Source organism: Cebus imitator, unplaced genomic scaffold (genome assembly GCF_001604975.1).
Source record: "Cebus imitator isolate Cc_AM_T3 unplaced genomic scaffold, Cebus_imitator-1.0 Scaffold312, whole genome shotgun sequence".
NCBI classification, from domain to species: Eukaryota; Metazoa; Chordata; class Mammalia; order Primates; family Cebidae; genus Cebus; species Cebus imitator.
The window spans coordinates 549,049-558,695 of NW_016107627.1; the positions used below are offsets into that span (position 1 = coordinate 549,049).

At 39.6% G+C, this 9,647-nt stretch overlaps 1 protein-coding gene across 1 annotated transcript in view; it reads left to right on the forward strand.

Annotated features, from left to right (window-relative positions):
• The window catches only part of UBAC2 (UBA domain containing 2), a 180,049-nt gene that overhangs the window by 55,642 nt on the left and 114,760 nt on the right, over positions 1-9,647 (forward strand). The window lies entirely within an intron of this gene.

Genomic DNA, 9,647 nt, shown 5'->3' on the forward strand with positions numbered 1-9,647 from the left:
AAAAAAAAAAAAGAAAAAGAAAGAAAGAAGACTTGTGGAGGGCCAGAATTGGTAAAGGAACAAGAGATGTGTTATCAGGTTATTTAAACACAAACCTATGTAGTGTATGTGGTTGAGGATTTTAGTACATAGCCATCTGTATAGCAAAAGTAACCATGTATCTATATGTTTGAGGGTTGTTGGTTTAAGACAGGTTACTTAGGATTTTTTATTATATCAGCCATTATTCTTAACTAAATTATGAAAGATAATCAGAGGTGACTGCAAGGCAGGATACTGAGAGCCTTACATGCCTGATCCAGTTTAATCTTCATGCCATCTGCAAAGTATGTAGTTTACATGGTGTGACCCAGAAATATTTACTCGTGACTCTCAGATTGTATGTTCTTTCTGTATTTTGTGTTTTGGTATTATATTTTGCTTTAGTAATTTTTGTTGAAGTTGGTCCTACTTAATAGAGAATCATCATAAATAGTAATTTGACTTATAGCAAACAGTCTCCTGAGGAAATAGACCATCTTTTTATCTCCCTGTTCTTGCTAATGAGTTGATATTCCCAAGGAAAGGTTTTATAGCTGGATTCTGGCAGCCTGTATGTGTAATTGTGGTGTCTAGGATCTCTGCCATTCAGTGGCCAAAAGACTTGAACAAGTACTCAAGAATGAGTAGATCCAAATGGTCAGTAACATGTAAGCCTGCTCAACTTTGTATTAGTAATTGGGAAAATGAAAATTAAAACCACAGTAGGATATTATCCATTCGCCAGAATGTCTATGATGAAAAAGATGGACAGTGCAAAGTGGTGGCATGGATGTTGAGTGGTGAGGGTATTGATTAACAAGGAACGTTGCCGATAGGAGTTTAAACATGGAAAATGGTTTAATATTAAGTACTAAAATGAATATACAGTCACTCCATGACTCAGAGTCCACTCCTAGGTCTACAACCAGTAAAAACACTTGCTTTTGTGTACCAGGAGACAGGGACAAGAATGTTCACAGTAACGTTATTTACAGCAACTCCAAATTCGGAACAACCTAAATGTTTACCAGCTATAGAATGAATAAGTCACTTTTGGTGTAGGCATAGAGTGGAGTACTGGTTGCAATCACAGATAATGATACACAGGGCAGATAGAACAACATGGATGAATCTCATGAATCTAGTGCTAAGTTGAAAAAGCCAGACATGAAGGAATTCATATCATATTCCACTTGTGTAAATTTCAAAAAGCAGATGAAATGAAAATACGGTGCTTAGGAATTCGTACTTAGGTGGTAAATCTTTTGGTGGGATATGGGCATGTGTAATAATAAGGAAGCGGCCCCAGCATCTGTATGGCAGGACCCTGAAGTTGTTGCTTTCTTACCCTCACCACCCTTAGGACCAAAGAGATCAAGGGAGGGCAGGGTTACTAGAACTTGGAAGGAGAGACCCTAGTCGAGTCAGCTGCCTTGGAGCATTGCTTTTCTTTTGAGAGACGGTAAGCCTGAGGTTCCCTTACAGGAAGGCACCAGGAGGAATAAACATCCTGGCCTCAGGTTCCTCTTGGCCTAAGTCTCCTCTGAGGCTTCTGTTAGCAGGACTCAGCTGGAAGCTGGGGGGTTATAAGCCTTTGCATGGAGTTTGGATCTACCAGCCTCTTGGACAGAGAACAGGCTAGGGAAGGGAAAAGCAGCAAATGGATTTTCTGGCATGCTGCATTTTTCTGTATATGCATTACATTTCCTATTCGAAAGGTTTTTTTTTTTTTTTTTTTGAGACAGGGTCTTGTCATATTGCACAGTCTGGCCTCGAACTCTTGGGCTCAAGTGATCCTCCCACTTCAGCCTTCTGAGTAACTGGGAGTACAGGCACAGGCAACTGAGCTGGCTTATATTCAAAAAGGCTTCTTAAAGAAAGCTGGGGCTTTGGAGTAGGCAGTAACAGGGTTTGAGTGCAATTTCTTGTAAGCTGTTTCTATAAGTAATTTTTTTTTAACCATCTTGAGTTTTCAGTTCATATCTATAAACTTCCTTATAACTTGTTTAAAGTACATGCAATAGACACTAGTACTAGTTCTCTTGGCCTCGTTTATCCCCTCTTTCTTTATAGCATATTTAAACTTTTCCTGTCTTTACACTGGCGCTGGATAGCTGTGCAGGAGCCCAACCTGTGTCACTAATTGACCAGGTTGTCTTAACCATATTGGCTCATTTCTATGATTGTCACTCTCCCCAGTTGGAAGAAAGGGGAAGTTGGGTAAGACCTCCTGTGAGGGATTGTCCACTTCTAGCCTTGTGTTATTTGAAGGGATTCCTCTCCCCAACTCTTTCCATTGCAGAGAGTATTTTACCTTTGGTCTTCCTCTGAATTTCTGTAGGACTTGGATAGGAGCCGGCAGGATAGGAGCTTGGAGTCTGCATGGAAGCCTGAATGTGTCCAGGATTCATTTCCTAAATCCTCATCCCATGGTGGAAAACCAAGAATGTGTCTGCTGAAGTTTGGGGCCTACTCTAAAGGCAAAGCATTCAGTCCCCTGATGGGGTCACATTAGTTCCTGATCTTTGCCATTGTTTTTTCTTTTATTGTTCTTCAGTGTGTGTGTTTGTATCATATTTTAAATTTATTTTTAAGTCAACCTCTTGGAGACATTATAATCAGCCTGCAGAGAAAAATATGTTATTTTTCTCTTGATAATAAAATTGCATTGATTTTGGTTACTAAAACAAGGTGTTGACCAGAACTCTTCTTTCTGTGCTTATAAAATAAAACTAGTGCTCCATTCAATTGAATATTTGCAGCAATGTTATCTTCTTATTGCGACTACTTTTTGTATGGGTAGACTTTACAAGAAGTTTACGACTTTCAGCTCATGTAGCCTCTTGCTCTCAGCAAGCCACACAGTCTAAAGAGAATCTTGACAGAGAAGGGAAGGAAAGGAGGCAGGCAGGACCACCCTGAGACCCACAGGCCAGCTGCTGCTGTGCTTCTTTGGAATGAAGGTCTCAGACCCTTGGCTTACTTCCTTCTGCCTCTGGTGTAAGGTTTGCTCTTCTAACAAGAATGGAACATTTTATTTAGGATCAGTAATTACAGGTTTTAGAGCTGGAGCTTGAAGTATCTGTGGCCTGTCTCTCTGACAGTTGTGTGGGTACTGATCCCTGATTGCACTTTCATCCCTTTCCTCTCTTCTTCTTTTGTGTGTGCCTTGTGAACAAGGACCTGGCACGTGCATCTTCCAACATTTCAGTGCATCTAGAGCAGTGCTTCACTCAGCAGGCCTTCAGTTCACAGGCATGTGGATTAGACTAGTGTCTGTGTTTTTCTCTAAGAAAGGTTATGCCATCTCTCAAAAAATGAATGGGTAATGTTTCTAGGTAGATATAATCACAAAGACATCAAGTAAAATAATGAGACCAAAAGAAATAGGTAGATTGGGGTTGGCTGTATAGAGGCCTTAAGGTGAAAGTGAGCAAGTTAAAAAGGTTTTGTATCAGAGAAGTTAGTCGCAATTTATTGAATGTAGGAGCATTCAAATAGTCTATTTGAACATGAAATAGTTGTAGATTTCTTACGTACATTCTCCAGTTTTCCATACTGATATGATAGTTTAGGGCTGCTTTGACATAAATACTGTGCTTTACTGCCACCTACAGATGATTGGTGGGTCTTGGAGCTCTTCACCTTTACCTAGCTACAGTGTCTTTGAAATTGAAATAAATATTTTTAAAAGCTATTAATTGGTGGAATATTATAAAATATTTAATATTAACTTATGAACATTATTATATTGCATAATACTATATAATGTATAATTTTATATAAAAATATGAACTCATACCTCTAAAACAATGTGGCCAATCTTTTGGCTTCCCTGGGCCACATTGGAAGAATTGTCTTGGGTCACCCATAAAATACACTAACACTAATGATAGCTTATGAGCTAAAAAAAATTTGCAAAAAACACTCATAATATTTTAAGAAACTTTACTAATTTGTGTTGGGCCCATGTGACACGTGGGCTGCGGATTGGACAAACTTGCTCTAGAACATTTTGACCTGTAGACCATTTCTGCCCTCTTTGGAAGTGTCTTCTTTTTTAGAAAACAGTTTTCCTCTATAAGACTGTATTCCTGGTCTAGGGCCTTGAGAATATTCCATTTATACTCTCATTTGTGTCTGATATTCTACTAAGGTATTAAACATAAATGTGGCCTTAGAACAAATTTGACATGTTGAAATACACATATAATATAAAATTTATCGTCTTAACAGTGTTTAAGTGTGCAGTTCAGTAGTGTTAAGTTCATCCACATTGTTGTGCAGCCAATCTCCTGGACGTTTTCATCTTCCCAGACTGAAAGCCTGTACCTATCATAAAACATATCTCTTCAGTCCCTGCTTTCTGTTCTTTTAGGTATATCCCTGAAAGTGAAATTGCCAGATCATGTGGCAATTCTGCTTTTAATTTGTTGGGGAATGGCTGTACCATTTTCCCCAGCAGCTGCACCAGCAGCACAGTGCCCACCTTCACCCTATCTTGGCTCACACACACACCTTTCTCACGTTTGCCCTGCCCTTCCCGCCCCCTTTTCCTTTCCTGTAGTAGCCATCTTCATGGGCATAAGGTGGTATCTCATTGTGGTTTCATTTCCATTTCTGATGATTAGTTGAGAATCTTTTCATGGACTCATTAACCATTTATATTTCTTCTTTAGAGAAGTGCCTATTCAAGTTCTCTGCCCATTTATTAATCGGGTTGTTTGTTTCTTGGTTGTTGAGTTGTAGGAGCTCTTTATATAATCTAGATGTTAACTCCTTATCAGATGATTTGTAAATATTTTTCTCTTATTCCATAGTGTACCTCTTTTCTTTGTTGATTGTATCCTTTAATGCAGTTTTTGGAGCATATTTTAGGCCTGCTCATTTGTCATATTCTGATGATAAGGATGAATTTCATAGTTTTTGATTTCTAAATGGTGAGAAGAGGGGAGGGTAGGTTATCCTAAGTAAAATCATTGAGTTCTTTTGGAACCTTGCCTCATGATTTAAGCTGAAGCAGTATTTTCCTGCAGTCCTCAACACCTTTGCCTGGCCCAGGAGGATATAAGTAAGGCAGGAAGAAACTAGTTGTGTTCCAGAGGCTGCTCACTTCAGAGACTTCCACTTGCTAGTGCTGCTTTCTTACACTCTGAAAACTATCTGCCTTTATTATTATAGTAACTTGAAATTGAAAAAAGAACATTATCTTTTTATAGCATGCCTGGTCCCTGCTGTTCTGATTAATATTTTGTCAGTGATAAATACCAAAATAGAGTGTATTTGCTCATCAGATTTGCAAATTACAAAGACTAGGAGGATATTTCAGTAATGGTGGAAGCGAAGCTCCTGTAACAAACCTCTGAAACTGTGGCTCAAAGAGTACAGATGTTCATTTCTCTTTTGTAACACTCTGTGGGGTAGGCGGGCTCTGTACCAGGAAGTTGTCAAGAGCCTGGGCTGGTGGAGCAGCTGTGCTCTCCTCAGCATGTGCCCTCCAATGGGGCTCCATGGCTTCTGTTTCCAGCTGGCATGGAGGAAAGAAGGGGTATGCAGGAGGAAAGATGCTTTTCCCCAGCTGCCTTCGAGGTTGCAGATGTCACTCCTGCTCCCAAACCAAGGACTTGGTCATGTGTCCACGCCTAATCATAGGGAGGCTGGGAGATATAATCTTACCTGGGCAGCGGTGTCTGGAGATAAAGGAACAGTGGGTTTTGGCAGAGCTGCTAGCAGTCTTCTCAGAAGAACAATAGCTCTAACACATTAGCTGCCTCAGCAAGCTTGAGTTTGGGGCTTTGTAGTCAAAACATGAAACAGAAGGAAGCCAGGTACGGTGGCTCATGCCTGTAATCCCAGCACTTTGGGAGGCTGAGGCAGGTAGATTGCTTGAGCCAGGACTTTGAGACTAGCCTGGGCAATATATAGCGAAACCCCGTGTCTCCATAAAATACAAAAAATTAGCCAGGCATGGTGGCATGTGCCTGTAGTCACAGCTACCTAGGAAGCTGAGGTGGGAGGATCACCTGAGCCTGGAGGGCTGAGGCTGCAGTGAGCCATGATCCTGCCACTGCACTCCATTCAGCCTGGGCTGCAGAGTGAGACTCTGTCTCAAAAGAAAGAAACACAAAAGGTAAAGAAGCTGAGAGAGAACAGTGGGTCTTTCTCTTGAGTCTTAAAAAATCAGCTGTAGTGGCACTGAATGGCAGAGTTATTTGGCTTGTGAAATGGCATCATGGAGTGACTGCCAGTTGACACTAATGTGCTCCTAGATGCCATTTGTAGGATTACAGGGAAACAAACATGTCGCTGGTGGCCAAAGTTGGCAGCGGGATGGGATGGAGAGGGAGACTGGCCTTGGGAGAAACAGGCGGAAAATTGGCATTGCTTACCCTGGAGAGGAGAAACTGGGGCAGGACTATCTTCTGCTATTGAAGGGGATGCCCAGTGAAAGAGGAATTAAATAAGGGGGGAATGGCTTATGGTGAATGAAGACCACAGGGACATGCTACGGGATATAGCTTTGAGCTTGGCATGAGGAGTAGCTTTGCAGCACTTACTGTCTCAAGATGAAGTGATCTCCCTTGAGAGCTGGTGAATTTGACACTGAAGATACTCAGGCAGTGGCTGGGAGAGTGCGAGCCAGGGGTGTTGCAGGAAGTCCACTCATTGGTAGGTAACACAAATGGGGTGCCTATGCAGTCCCTTTAAATCATGAGCATTCTGTGGTTTCAATGAGCTATATTCCGATTCTGTGCTCTGCTTGATTGTGGAATTCATAGATAGGCTTAGAGAACTAGAGAAATTAACTGGAGTCCAGCCAAGGGACTGTATCTCCCAGGAAGTTCTGTGCAGCCTAGTACTGGTACAGCAGAACTTGCTCCAGGATATAATTCACTGCAATGTAGAATTATTATTACATTACTCAAATAAACTCTGTAATACAAAGAGGTTTGATATTTTTTCTATATAATCTATGTGATTGATTTTTGCTTTCATATTATAAGCAAGGAGTATTTTAAATTTTTAAGTACATACTTCCAGAAAATCTTTATAAATATTTATGGAAGAACAGAATGAGAAAATCTTGATGCCATTAAGATAAGAGCTAAATAATGAGTTGGTAGGGTGATATATTTGAAACATTTATAAAATAAAATATTCAACATAAATTACATGTTTTGTGTATTACCACAAATTCTTACAGAACTTTAATATAGACTGTAACTTTCCATGAAGGCTGTTTTCCTCTTTCTGAAATGAGCATGCTCGGCAGTTCAGTAGGCATTGCCTGCAGTAACATTCCACAGCACTAGATGGTAGTGTCAGGTAGAACTTGTAAAAGCTTTAACTCCTCTGAAAGAAGTTATTAAATGGCTCATATGGTGAAACATTTTTGTAATAAATAACAATGGTATTATACTTTATACAAACACCTTTAACAGTCTGATACCCTGTGACTATTTAAAAAATATGTGTGCTGTAGTTAGAATTAAAAACTAGTATTGTGTATGTATGTCAGTTTTTTCCTAAACCACACGATAAAGTATTTCCAACACCACTGGTATAGCAGTTGTGAAACTCCTATGATGTAAACCTAAGATTAATTTCTAGTTCTGATTATTCGTGGACTCAACACAGCCCCTTTTCAAATTTTAACTATGTAAGGTGAGACGACACACTACTTGGCCTTAATAGTAACATTAAAGAAAAAAAAAATCACCATTATCTGAAAATTATTGGGCTAATCAAAGAGAACTGTAAGCAGAGATTTTTGTCAAGGGCGTATAGTAATATTCTTTGCCATTTTGTGTCTCTTTGAAGTCTTATAAGAGCCACAAACTATTTTCATATATATGAGCCAGAACGTACATACATGTAAATGTTAATAAGAAATAATTGGAATTTAGCAGAGGTGAATATTATGGTCCCGTGTTAGAGTCATCAGCTTTTGTCTATTAAATAATGTTCCTTAGCTAATTCTTGGCCACAGATCAACTGTTGGATTTTAATTCCTACTTTTTACATTTCTATATCAGTGTCCAAGAGTGTATTGGTATCAACAAGAAGTAGAAAATTTTCAAAACCCAGAAAGTAAGTAAGTAGGGAACAAGAGTTTGTACTAAGAAATACAGTTAGATAGAAATTGATTATTGATGGTATGGACATGCACATGAGTTCTGAGGAAGGATAAAAATAAGGAACAGGAAGCTGAACTGTAAAAGATGACTTTCAGTAAATCGTGCACTTTTATTAACTTAGAAAATGTGCTGATATTTATTTTATTTTATTTTTTTCTTTTTTTCTCCCCTACCTCCTTTTTTTCTTTTTTTTTTTTAGTGAAAATGTGCTAATATTTTATGGTAAATTATTTGGAAAGTCAATTTCAGTCACGTTTTAGGAGAAGAAAGAATTTCCAAAGTGAGGAAAAGACAATAGGTTGACACTTCCTTGTATAAAGTAGCCACTTAGTAAATGTTTGGGCATGTATGCATGCATGCAGGAATAAACGAGAGAATCCTGCCTCATATTTTATAAGAGCAATCAGTTCTTTTTTTGATTTCCTCAATCTGTTTGCAGCCTCTTTTTCCTCTTGTTGAAGGCTGGGCGCGGTGGCTCACACCTGTAATCCCAGCACTTTGGGAGGCTGAGGCAGGCCGATAACCTGAGGTTGGGAGTTTGAGACCAGCCTGACCAACATGGAGAAACCCCATCTCTACAAAAAATACAAAAATTATTAGGGCGTGGTGGCGCATGCCTGTAATCCCAGCTACTCAGTAGGCTGAGGCAGGAGAATCGCTTGAACCTGGGAGGCGGAGGTTGTAGTGAGCTGAGATCACACCATTGCACTCCAGCCTGGGCAACAAGAGTGAAACGCTGTCTCAAAAAAAAAAAAAAAATTATTTGTTGAGCACCTACTTTATGATAAGCATTGTTCTGAGCTCTAGGGATCCTGCACTGATCAAAACAGACAAAATCTTTATCCTCATTGTACATTGTAATTGAGGGTAAAAGACAGTAAACAAAATAAAAGTGGGTAATAAATATATGCCAGATGATGATCTATGTTGTACAAAACTAAATAAACTAGGGAAGGGAATGCCAAGGTGTGAGTGGGATTGCAGTTTCAATGATTCTAGTAAGGAAAGGCTTCAGAGATCACGAGATATTTGAGTAAAGACCTGAAGGGGCCAAGGAGTAAGCCATGTGGAGATCTTGAGGAAGGTATTCCAGACATCAGAGACTGCCAGTGCCAAGGCCCTCAGGTGGAGATGGCACCTCCCGTGTGTGGACAGCTGGAGCAGAGTAATGGGGGGACGGAGTATGGGGAGATAGTAGGAGATGAGGCCGGGGAGATAAGAGGGGTCATGGCCTTTTAGGCCATTGTAGTCATTTTGGCCTTTAGTCAGGGCATTCAGGAGCCACTGCATGATGATTTGGGAGATGAAGGCATGTTGGTCTGTACTATCTTTTTATTATGTTTTCTATTCATTTTTTAAAAAAACAATCATTTTTACACATACTTATTTATAGTTTTCAAATTGTTTTTTACTTCTACTTCTCAGATTATCAAATTCTCCCTCAGGGTAGCCTATTGTCTCTTGTAGTTTTAATTTTTTTTTTTTTTT